Source organism: Aedes aegypti, chromosome 2, assembly GCF_002204515.2.
Source record: "Aedes aegypti strain LVP_AGWG chromosome 2, AaegL5.0 Primary Assembly, whole genome shotgun sequence".
Lineage (NCBI taxonomy): Eukaryota > Metazoa > Arthropoda > Insecta > Diptera > Culicidae > Aedes > Aedes aegypti.
In genome coordinates, this window is record NC_035108.1 from 100,392,841 (window position 1) to 100,406,878 (window position 14,038).

Below are 14,038 nucleotides of genomic sequence, written 5' to 3' on the forward strand. Positions count from 1 at the left end.
CTGCCTATGTGTCAGGCGTAAGGAAAGGCATGCGCATGGAAGCGTTAGGGAAACGGTTTCTTGTCCGTCTCTGGTTCTAGCGTTTGCTATGAACGAATAGTTTGAGTGTGATAGATTTAGAATGGAAGACAGAAGCAAGTGAGAGATTATACAACTACAAAGTACGAGGAAAGGGACGGGCCTGGGATTGAACCCATGACCTTCTGCTTATGAAGCAGAAGCGGTAGCCATCAGACCACCACATTCATTTGACTGCACATTCATTCGTTACAACGGTGGGACGTAAATATAATTTTTCAACAAACTATGAATGGTTCGTCACTGTGAGTGTCGACGTAAACTCTTATTCATGAATTATGTATGTTTAACTTTTTTTTTAAAACATCCCTTTCTTTTTACCTACCTACCTACAAGTGTAGACTTGCGAAAGGTTCTGTTTATTCAACAAAATTTAGATGGTTCGCCACTGTAAGTGACGGCATAAGAGCGTTGGGAATGTTACATTTAGGTATTTGTTCAACAAAGTTTGAATGGTTCGTCACCTCAAGTGTCGGCATAATGTTCCTCTACATAGGAATTGTTCATATCAAATGAAAATATTATATTTACATACAAGCATGTTTATATCTCACAAATAATTATTTATCATGGTCTAATCGCTTATCAAAGTGAATCCTGTGACCCAACGATCCTTCCCATTAACAAACATCCCTCCCAGTAACCTTTATGAAGATGCAGAGGAAAACACGGTCTCCAAATAGCAAAGGTTACACATTAACATTCCTTCCCTCAATCCCACCTGACTGCAAGGACGTGGCTGGCGCCGTTATTTACCATGTATAAATAGAGGCAATGAATCATGCACACTGAAGAAGATTATGGCCAATCCCAGCCGAACTTCTAGTTGATTCTTTGTGCATTTTCACTGACTTCGGTCAATCACGGAATAGTAACCATTGATATGTGTACTGTAGTCAGTCTAAGCTAAGCTAAGCAAAGCTGGTGAAAATCAACCGATTTTTTCACTGACATTTTGTAGGTGTTATACGAAACTTAAAACTAGTGTTGCATTTTTGTATCGCAGTAAAAATATATTGAAAGAAATTATAAAAAAGTCGACATTCATAATATCGAACTATTCAAAGGTTATTTTTAGTAATGACGAAAACAGAAAGGATTGTGTATTTTAAAAGTGTATGTAACAGAAATAAGGGTATTATCGACACATGTAATGACGAACCATTCAAGGTATGTTTGAAAATTAAAATAAAATAAAAAAAAGTTACGTAGCAACAAAAAAAATGTGTTACGTCGACATTCATAATGTCGAACTTTTAGCAACGATAAAAATGAATTCAAAGCATGAAACGATCTCACCAGTACTTCATCCTCGGCTGAACACGAAGCTTTTCGCACTTGATCAACACGAACCGAGCACGATTGGTCTTGACTCCATTGCGCGTCCCACTGGAACATGCAACCAAATCAAAAGACCACGCACTCTGTTCCTGGAACTTCTCAACGATAGCAAATAATAGGTTTATGAAAAATACAAATCATTAAAACAAATAACTAATGAAAACTATAATTTTTGAAATAAATGAATTTTAATTTTAGTTGCTGAATAATTGAAGTTATGAACAGACTAAAACTAAACATGAAAATAGATTAATAATTTCAGACTGGTTTTACTTTGTGTGATTTAACTTTAGTTTTGACCATCATTGACATAAATGTTCTCATTATGCGCTAAAAATAGCCGACTGAACTCAGCTTGGATCAGCACTAAACATCAGCTGAATGATACGCTTGTTCAGTTGTTGATTAGCGTACCATATGTTGATTATTGTCGAATAGAAGCTCAAACATATTCAATATTCAGCTATGAGAGGCTGATATTTTGCATTGAACGATATGTTCATCAAATGGCAAGGCATACCGCTGATGATTGGAAGGTCTCGAGTTTGAATCCACAGTATCCAGGCGATTTTCAAATGTGGTTGTTATATCATGATAGTTGTGTACACTACATTTAAAGTGCACAGAACAAAAAATGTTTTTTATTTGTTTTTAATTATTTTCACACCAGCCGTATAAAAGCTGAACTAAATGTTTGTAAAACGATTTTAAAGCTGAAAAATGAAGTTGGTGTTCAACGACATGCTTTAAAGTTTCTCCAAATTTGTGTGAACTACGCCTGAACAAAGGTTGGTCATAAACACTATTGAATGGGTATGTTAGAACTAGATTCTATCTGTAACCGTATACAGGGGTCATTTTTAATTGTGTACCTAATCAAATACAAGGATTGTCAAAATTAAAAATTCCTGCTTGTTTGATATGTCTGTGGATTGTGTGTTTGAAGGTTAGGTATATGATAAAACAGCCAAGAATACCCATTTCCTTGATCTTTGTTTAGTAACATATAGTTGTTTTGTATCGGGGCCCAGATAGTCGTAGCGGTAAATGTGCAGCTATTCAGCAAGACCAAGCTAAGGCTCGTGGGTTCGAATCCCACCGGTTGAGGATCTTTTCAGGTTGGAATTTTTCTCGACTTCCCAGTGAATAGAGTATCTTCGTACCTGCCACACGATATACACATGCAAAAATGGTCATTGGCATAGTAAGCTCTCAGTTAATAACTGTGGAAGTGCTCATAAGAACACTAAGCTGAGAAGCAGGCTCTGTCCCAGTGGGGAAGTCACGTCAGAAAGAAGAAGAAGTTGTTTTGTTTGAAAATGTCTATGCTTTCCGCTACACCAAGCTTCCAAGAACTTGCATAATCAATTTTATGTTGAAAAAAAAAATTCGATATCGCTTTAAATTTGAGCTATAAGCAAATCTCGAAGACTCATTCAAACAGACTCAAGTCAGAGAAGTTAACAAACTTACTTTATCTATCCTACGTGTTTCGAAGACGAAATTCTACACGTTCCGCTTTAAACCAAATCGATTTTTCACTTTTAGAACGTTTAATTTCCGGATTTACAGAACGACGAAAGAAAGATTCTCCACTTTTGCAACCTTACCGCTACTTTCGCCGCTCCGTTGTATGGGAGACAAAGCGACTTAACTACGAATCAAAACAAAACTCTACTGGAGTCGATTTTACACTGGTCACGGTGTGCCAGAAACCGTTATTAACAGAAAAAAATGTCCATGAATTCGGCACCTACCATTCAAAAGATATAGTATTCAAGCATCTTCTCTGTGAATTTGAAAAATATTCTAACGGGGGAATCGAAAGTTATAGTGATTTGAAGGTTTTAAGCTATTTTGCATGGGATATTCACATGCTTACAAATATTCCTCAACGGTGCATCATTATTAACTTGTAAACAAGCCAAGTAACCATCAACTTTGCATTAAGCATTCAAAACATGTGATATCCAAGCATCTTCCCTGTAAATTTGAAATCATAACGTCGAGAAAATCTGAAGTTACAGTGATTTGTATATATATCATTCTTTCTATGAAGTCTAAATTAGAGCTTTTTTATATTAGTGCACAGAATTTACAAATAAAAATGTCCACATGACTGACACTCGGCATTCAAAAGATGATTATTCAAGCCTCTTAGCAGCTAGTCTGAGAATACTTTATCTAGAGACAACACAACAAATTCTTATCAATATGTTGATCAATGTGATTTAATAGCGTAATTGACCGCCTACTGTTGCTTCTCCGTTATTACAAGAGCAACTTTACAGGCACAAGGAACCAACGGATGGTACTTAGGATTAGTCGCAGCACTCTCAGAGTGTAAGTGATGGAATTCTCATCCCTTGTACTAAGCAATACCGCGTCCTGCTGCGTCCGAATACATGTCAATTGGGGTTATGGAATAAGTATTTACGTGATACTATCTTTGAGGAAGCCTTTGGAATCCTCTGCACTTCCACAAGAAGTCAATGGGAGTTTGGAAAATTGGAAGTGGTTATATTACAGATTCGTCTTGGTTAAAAAAACGCTTAATTACAATAGTCCTAGGGATCATCACATCATTTTCACTGGTTATACCCTGTTATACCTCTCTTAAAACATAATGAAGTCATCAACATAATGAATAAAATAACATAAATAGTAATCCTTTTATATGCACAAAACATAGCAGAATCAATGTATAAACGATACCTTTGATGACGAACTATTCAAAGATTTCGCATGATGAAAATCATGTAGCATCAATCCAAAAAGTAATCTATCAGTATCTAATGGAAAAGTCGACGCTTATAGTATCCAATAATTCTAGGAGCTGAACAAAATATAAGGCTTGTTGCATTTACATATTTTGCAAAACATGAAACAAGGTTAATTTCTACAATAAACTCTTACTAACTATTAATTCAACAAACACATATATAAACGTATCCCCTTCGCTGTCATGAACAAAATGTGCACCATCATATTTAACTTATTTAAAATACTAGCATAAAACGATCTCACTTGTTGATAATCCAACCTCGACTGAGCAACATGGTGCCACTTTCAAATTGTTCAGGTTCGCCAATATGCTTATTTGAGCCATAACGAAACACTGCCCCGCAAAACGCGCAGAAATGAAACAAAATTCACAAAAACGAACCCATTTGCTTATGATTTAACGAAACACTGCATTTCTTCAATGTAAGATATAAGTTGAATGCAAATCTGTTAAGTTAATATGTGTCGAAATTATTAAATGCGTGTTGCGAACACTATTTAGACGATTGAAAAAAAATCTTAATGACTCCAAAACTTCAAAGTACTCTAGTTATGTTGGTTTTTTGATAAAATAACCTCAAACTAACTCCGGAAATAATTGACTACTATATTTTTTGAATGCCGATGGTCAGTCCTATAGACATTTTAATTTGCAACTTACGTACACTTTCATAAAAAAGGCATATAAATCAGCCCTAATTTAAACTTCACAGAAATAATCATAAAAATACAAATCACTGTAACTTCAGATTTTCTTGACGTTATGATTTCAAATTTACAGAGAAGGTGCTTGGATATCACATGTTTTGAATGATTAATGCAAAGCTGGTGATAACTTGGCTGGTTTACAAGTTAATAATGATGCACCGTTGAGAAATATTTATAAGCATGTGAATTTCCCTTCCAAAATAGCTCAAAACTTTCAAATCACGATAACTTTGGATTCCCTCGTTAGAATATTTTCAAATTCACAGAGAAGATGCTTGAATACTATATCTTTCGAATGGTATGTGCCAAATTCATGGACATTTTTTTCTGTTAAAAACGGTTTCTGGCACACCGTGTGGTACAAAAACGTCGTAAGTAACTAATTGAAACGGCTTATAATTTTGTCATACATTTTTTGTGGAAAATTATAGGAACTACTTAATGTTTTAACGAGAGCTGATTGCATGCAAAATTTAAGCGATATACACGGTAAAAAATGTTTAAAAGGGATTCATTTTAAAACAGTTTTAGAAGAAAGGTTGGGATTCTTCTTAATTAACTTTCTCAAAACCGTTTGAAAGTTACTTACGTCGATTTGAAAAAGTAATCGAGCAATGGGTTCTAAAAATATGTTTTTCGTATTAATTTAAATAAAAGAAAATTAGAAAAATCATGCAGGAAAATTTATTTTGAAAAACCACATGTCTCCGTTTAAGTTTTTTGTTTTATTGCTGGATTTTATTTTAAAAAAATGGGTACCGTTGATGGGGGTGACAATAAGTCTAGGGGGTGAGATTGGGTCAATACGAAAAAATACACTATTCCATACCTAAAAAAATAATGCGCTCTCGGGCTAGGCATTGGATATATATAGAAAGCGTTGTGTTTGGATGGGCATCTAATTCTTCCGAAAGAGGTGCACTTTGCGAAAAAGGACCACGTGATTATTGAGCTGAAATCGAATTCAGGTTTACTTCTGCGTTCATGAGTCCTCTCATGGCGTAGGGGTAACGCGCCCTAACTAGAGATCAGGGAGTCGTGAGTTCGATTCTCACTGAGAAGACGTGTAACTTTTTCGCAAAACTTCACATCAATTTGTCCATTTAATCCAATTGCAAAATATATGTAATGTTTAGCTTTCGGTAGTTGTTATTTTTCGATTAGTTTTTAGACGGTTGTTATTGTACTATCAAAGAACATACACATCAAATTTGAAGTTTATTGGATTCAAATTGCGATAGTTATTCAAAAAAATAAAAATGAGCATCAATCTTGAATAGTGTCCGTTTCCATAACTCAAAAAATTGGGAAATTGCTTCGAAATAGACTGAATTATACATGGGTAAAGTTGCACTTCCGATTTTTTTGAGCTCTTCGTAATTGGTGTAAGTTTTCGCTCCCTTCGTTTTAAAAGAGTTGAAGGGTACAATACTCAAATCTGCTTTATTAATTGTCTATTCTCTACTATCATCATACTCTCATTCTGCTCAGAAAGTTCGATAACGTTAACGCTCAACGCTCCGTCATCGTAATCATCGTCATCATCGAAACTTCAAAAGCAGTTTTTCTGTCCAAATCTAAAAATTTTTCGATGAAAATATGTTCACTGTGTTTCGGTTGGGCAATAGAGTATAGTGAACACATTTTCATGTAAATTTTCTTGATTTTGAACGAAAAAACTGTTTTTGAAAATTCCGGAATCAATGACGGATCCTGCCCCCTTAAAGAAGATAAATACACCTAATCTGGCCAGAGTATCTCTTATTTGATCGCTTTCATAAGAAATCAATGTGATAAGCGAATTTAGAAACCAAAAGTAAATATTTGGCCGAAACCGGTACTGATGACATACCAACGATATTTTCATTGCAAAAATATTCTGTTCAGTTCAGATATTTTTCGAACATAATAAAAATTGAATGTGAGCATTTGATGTATTTACAGTACATATAAGGCGGCCCAAATATTAAAAAAAAACCTTTTTCCTAGGCTGGAAAAAACGGGGCTTCAACCCTATAACAGTCTTTACAATTATCGTAATTGGGTGTTATTCTGAGCACAGATACTAACTTGCTAAACAAAAAATCCAGAAGAAAAATCGTATCTACAACAAAAAAATCTCCGATGGTTCATAATTTTGCCCTATTTAAAAAGCTAGTTTCTAAATCATACAATTAGAAGAGCAAGATTAATTTAATAGCTCTGGTAAAATATGGAAAGAATCATATTAGTTGCAGGAAAATTTAAAAAGAGATTGAATGTTCATTGACAAATATTAAATTTGCATCGTTCTGTTAAGTAACTTTTTCGAAAACAGGAAAACAAGCTTGTTGGTCCGGTTTTAAATTTTCCTCTTTTCAGAAGTATGCAAATTCATAACATTCGTTAGATATATTAATCAAAAGCGTTAAACTACTTTATAATTCATTCATGATAAAGATGACAAAAGTCCATCATCATCGCCAGAGGTATCTATATTTTTTTAATTTTTGAGAATAATTCTCGCTTTGAATGAAGTGAGAGCCTATCAATTGTCGAATAAACAATGAATGATTCTTTCATTTATAGTAGGGCAGCATCCATTTAACGTAACGCTAAAATTGGAAATTGTCGACCACCTCGTCCGTAACGCTTTTTGTATGAAAAATTTCTAATTTTTGTATGAGCCATAACACTTGAGCCTTTTTCCCCCCTCTCCCTAGAGCGTTACGTAATTTGTGAACGGTGACTAGGTTATAATGGCTTTACGACGTAAGTAAATAAGGCGAGTCTGTAACCCAGATAAGAACAAGATGTTTATCGTTTTTCACCATTCCAAATGTGAACGTGGCAGGATTCTTCAACAAACATTCAACTGAAAACATACGGCGTAGGTGCATGCGGAAAAATATCACATCAAACGCAATAAGTTGTTTGTTGTTCGCTTCTGTGTTAATGGTTTTGTGGCAGCAAAAGAAAAGGTGCCAGAAAAAAACACTTTGGCAGACTACAATGTATATTAACTTCAACTTCGTTCCAAATGGAGGAAGTTCTGGCTTTTTGCGCTGTAGCCGGAGACGGGGGTGGCTAATGACGTCGATGAGAAGCATAAAGGATGTTCAGAAGTAAACAGCGACGCGAAAAGGTTGGCGATTCTTTTTTTTTTCGTGAATGAGGTTGGGTAAGGGAGACGTTTATTTAGGCAATTTGTTTGACGTTGAAGTTGCGGTTTGTAGTAAATAAATCACAAAAAAGGATACAACTCTACTTTGAAGAAGCTTCATAATTTGTGGAATATTGAGGAAAGGGACGAGAGACAACCTAATATTTTGTTATTGCTTTAGATTATGATGACGCAAGCCAGACTCGTTGAAGCATAATTCGATATGAAGAAAGCAATCAACTAATGGTAGAAGCATCGAAAAAAAATATTTTCAGAAAAATCACGCAGAACGCATTATGCTCAAAACGGACCAATAAACCGTATGTTGCGTCAGTATAATGTATATTGCGAATTCATTGGCATTACTATGTCCTAAGAGCAGCTCAAAATACGATTAAACAACAATAGAAGTAATCCATAGCATGTAAGAAAGTATTGTATTTGTTGTATGTAGTCTATCTACGATCGATGAAATAAATAGACAAATTTGAGCATCATAATCGTAAAGTCCGCGAAATGTGGCGAATCATCCACTCACCGATATTAAGGCTCAAGACTCCATCATTCAATCATCACCAATCATCAAAAACTAAAAACCAGTTTTTTCATTCAAATTTAAAGAAATCCTCACAAAAATCTATCATTGAAATCCGGATAGCTAGGGTAATGCAATGATAGATTTTCTTGGAAATTGCTTGAGTTTTGAGCAAAAAAACTGGTTTTGAAAAATTGTAAATCGATGATGGTTATTTTCCTCTTAAGCCTTCTTGGAAATTTAAGCTCTATGCTCTTTCCATCTTTCCCAGAATACGAAGCATCAAGCGTTTCCAGACTATATGAGGTTGATGGCCCAAAGCTTTTGAGCTGTTCAGCTGTTTAATGTGAAACTCGTGTTGAAGACAAATAGCTTTGAGAATTGGAAAGAACAAGTTGACCATTTTAAAGCATACATCTCCTCTATTTCTTCTCCATCCGAACAAGCCTAACATAGGCGCGAGAAAAGAGGGGTCTGCCCGACTATGGGTACATAACACAATTATATCACCTAATATCGATCATAGGTTGTTACAATTTTGATGCAGAATGTTGTTAAAATAACCAAACTATAACAAAAAAAAAAGGAATTATATAATAAAAATAACAAATTTTGTGTTTTAAATCTATCAAAATTGATATGTTTTTTAGTTATAATTTTCAATACAATGTATCATAATTATAATACTGTGTAATATACGGTTTACGCTAAATGAATAGAAAGAAACTTATTTTTAACATAAGTAGTTAATGTTTACAGAAAGTTACATGATATGATTAACAAAAATATAGATAAACATTATATGTAAATGTCGGAACAATAAAGAATAAGATTGAAATGAAATGTATGATAACAATTAAAACCGAACAACTTATAACCAGAAAAAAAGGTAAATTTCCAAATATTATAACATATTGAAATGCACTGAAATGTGTGTAATTTTATTATAAAACTGTTGAAAATAAACAAACATATCTATCTATATAAATAAAAATGGAGTGGTGTTTGTATGTCACGAAATAACTTTAGAACGGAACACCCGATTTGCACAATTCTTTCACTGTTGTCTTCTTGAAGGGTTCTGACGTGTTCGTGTGACGAAAAAGTTTAGGGAAGTTGTCGGAAAATTTGGTAAAACGGGGGAGAACTAATATGTCATTTTGTGTGAGAGATTCCATGACATTTTTCAACAGCCTACTTGATGGCAAGACGAAGTTTGCCGGGACCACTAGTTCAAAATAAATATAACATATTATGATATATTTTTGATTTAATATTTTCTGTGGATAACAGTGTCTAACAAAATTGTATCATAATATGATATGTAAAGAATATTCAGATAAAATTGAAATATATGTTCGTTATATGCCTCTAGTCGGGTGTTCATCCAAAGTAAATCTGAGAAAACACATCTAATGTTCCATCATAATTCTTCTCCTAATTTTAAATGGAGTACTTTTCAAAAAGTCCAACCACTAATCATTGAAATATTTCTTCACATTTTTTTTTATTTTATCGCAAATTATGTTTAACATTTACAATGAAAAAGTTAGGGGATTGTCATTGTGCCTTGAAAGAACTTTTTAAAATATCTTATTTTTTCTCTATTGTATTTTAAATATATAGTTAAGTGGGGCAGCTTTTATAGTGATGGGTGATATGCAGAGGCGCGTGATCGGGTGGTGGCCGATCAATGAGAGAATGTGCAAGTTGAGGCTCAAAGGCCGGTTCTTCAACTTCAGCATAATAAACGTGCACAGCCCTCACTCCGGAAGCACTGATGATGATAAAGACGCTTTTTTACTCGCAGCTCGAACGCGAGTACGACAGCTGCCTAAGCCACGACGTCAAAATCATCATAGGAGATCTAAACACTCAGATTGGCCAGGAGGAGGAATTCAGACCGACTATTGGAAAGTTCAGCGCCCACCGGCTGACGAACGAAAACGGCCTACGACTAATAATTATTATATAATATAATTATATATCAATTATTGATTTCACCGCCTCCAAGAACATGGCCATTCGTAGCACCTACTTCCAGCACAGCCTTCCATACCGATACACCTGGAGATCACCACAGCAGACAGAATCACAAATCAACCACGTTCTGATTGATGGACGGCACTTCTACGACATTATCGACGTCAGGACCTATCGTGGCGCTAACATCGACTCTGACCACTATCTGGTGATGGTCAAACTGCGCCCAAAACTCTCCGTCGTTAACAACGTACCCCAGACAACCAGAAGTCGCATAACAGTTTACGAACAAAGTCGTTTATGTACACAAATTTCATCACACCCGCACAACATGGTGGATGATATCGTTTGATCGATGAGTTTCCTCGCATAAAACGCTATTTTATGAGTTCATACGTACATTTCGTTTCGTCCCGTATACTCGTACAAAGTAAGTCGGATCAATCCGTAGCAGCTGTCAAATCAATTTTGTTATCATAAATTAAGTCGCATAAGAGTACAAACTAGTTCGCAATAAAATTGACACACTCGCATTATATGTTAGTTTTCATCATATAAAATATGCACGTAAATCGCCTCCACTTTTGTACGCATAAGGCCTTTTCGCAACATCTTATATGTGAAACTTTGCACATTTAAGCATCGCATAACGCAAAAGGTGATTTCGTTATATGTACATTCTGGTTGTCTGGGACGGTACCGACGGCCACTCCGGTATGATCTAGAGCGGCTTAAGCAACCGGATGTCGCAGCTGCATACGCGCAGCACCTCGAGGCTGCATTACCGGAAGAGGGTGAGCTGGATGAAGCCCCTCTTGAGGACTGCTGGAGAACAGTGAAAGCAACCATCAACGATGCAGCTGAGAGCAACGTCGGGTACGTGCGATGGAGTCGACGGAACGATTGGTTCGACGAGGAGTGCCAGGAGGTTTTGGAGAAGAATGCAGCGCGGGCGGTCTAGCTGCAGCAAGGGATCCGGCAGAACGTGGACGCTATAGACGGAAACGGCAACAGTAGACCAGCCTCTTTCGGGAGGAAAAACCGCCACCTGGAGGAGACGGAGTGCGAGGAGATGGAACAGCTGTGCCGGTCTCAAGAAACATGCAAGTTCTATCAGAAGCTCAACGCATTCCGCAACGGCTTCGTGCCGCGAGCCGAGATGTGCAGGGATAAGAATGGGAGCATTTTGACGGACGAGCGTGAGGTGATCGAAAGGTGGAAGCAGCACTTCGACGAACACCTGGATGGCGCTGAGAGCACAGGCAATGAAGGACGGGGCAACGAAGGAAATGCCTTCGTCAGTACTGCGGAGGATGGAAACCAACCAGCCCCCACTTTGAGGGAGGTTTAGGATGCCATTCACTAGCTCAAGAACAATAAAGCGGCTGGTAAGGATGGTATCGGAGCTGAACTCATAAAGATGGGTCCGGAGAGGCTGGCCATTTGTCTGCATCGGCTGATAGGCACAATCTGGGAAACAGAACAGCTACCGGAGGAGTGGAAGTAAGGGGTAATATGCCCCATCTACGAGAAAGGCGACAAGTTAGATTGTGAGAACTTTCGAGCGATCACCATTCTAAATGCGGCCTACAAAGTATTATCCCAGATCATCTTCCGTCGTCTGTCATCTGTAGTAAACGAGTTCGTGGGAAGTTATCAAGCCGGCTTCGTTGACGGCCGATCGACAACGAACCAGATCTTTACTGTACGGCAATTTACTGTATGAAATTTCCATCGATTTCAAGGCGGCATACGACAGTATCGACCGCGTAGAGCTATGGAAAATCATGGACGAGAACAGCTTTCCCGGGAAGCTCACGAGACTGATAAGAGCGACAATGGAAGGTGTGCAAAATTGTGTGAAGGTTTCAGGCGAGTACTCCAGTTCGTTTGGATCCCACCGGGGACTACGACAAGGTGATGGATTTTCGTGCCTGTTGTTCAATATTGTGCTAGAAGGTGTTATGCGGAGAGCCCTGCTGTTAAGGGTACGATTTTCACGAGATCCAGTTAATTTGTTTGCTTCGCGGATGATATGGACATCGTAGGTCGAACATTTGAAAAGGTGGCAGACCTGTACACCTGCATGGAACGCAAGGCAGCAAAAGTTGGACTGGTGGTGAGCGACCAAGACAAATTACACGCTAGCTTGTGGGGCCGTGCGCGACAGCGCTCGCCTAGGTGGCAGTGTTACAATAGACGGGGATACGTTCAAGGTGGTCGACGAGTTCGTCTACCTTGGATCCTTGCTGACGGCTGACAATAACGTTAGCCGTGAAATACGAAGGCGCAATATAAGTGGTAGTCGGGCCTACTATGGCCTCCAGAAGAAGCTGCGGTCAAAAAAGATTCATGCCCGCATCAAATGTACAATGTACAAAACGCTCTTAAGGGCGGTAGTCCTCTACGGGCATGAAACGTGGACGATGCTCGAGAAGGACCTGCAAGCACTTGGAGTCTTCGAACGTCGGGTGCTTAGGACGATCTTTGGTGGTGTGCAGGAGAACGGTGTGTGGCGGCGAAGGATGAACCACGAGCTCGTCCAACTCTACGGCGAACCCAGTATCCAGAAGGTGGCCAAAGCTGGAAGGATACGATGGGCAGGGCATGTTGCACGAATGCGGGACAGCAACCCTACAAATATGTTGTTCGCTCCGGATCCGGTTGGTACAAGAAAGTGTGGAACGCTAGGTGGACGGATCAAGTGCGTATCGATTTGGCGAGCGTGGGGCAGAACCGAGGATGGAGAGATGCGGCCACGAACCGAGTATTGTGGCGTGATTCAGCGTTATCTGTCTAGATGTTAACTAAATAAATTAATGAAGTGGGGCAAAAGTTTCCTTTTAAGATTTTTATCTTATTACAAATGTTCTAAATGGCATGGTAATTCGAATGCTATTCATTTAGGAGATTTTCACTCCAAATAATACAGCCATTCCATGAAAAACCGATCTAGTGGGTCACCGAATTCCGTGAAAATTTGATTTTCTGTTCCCAATCCGAAATAAGGATACACGTGTTTTTGGATTTTTTTGATTAGGGTGATCATTTCCGGAATAGAGTGACCAAAAAATCACGATTTTGCAAAATTTTTATTAAAAAAAAAATATATCTTTTGAACAGTCAGATCAGATCAGATCAGACCGATTTTCAATCTTTTGGACAAAATGATAGCTTCCTTAAGATATTGAATTTTCAGGAAAATATAAAATTTCACAAAAATTGTTTTTTTTTTTACATGAAAAAAACAATAATTTCCGATTTTTCGTGTTTTCCTTGGGACCAAAAAGGCTATTGCTGTTTGTATTTTTTCTTGAAAGTTTAAGATTAAAACTTTTCAGAAAAAAAAAACTTTGAAAAAATATTTTTTCTACATCAAAATAAATGAAAACTTCTAAAAACAACTAGATTTTTTAATATTTTTTAGTGTTGTCTAATAACACAGAACACCTAAATGTAAGTAATGA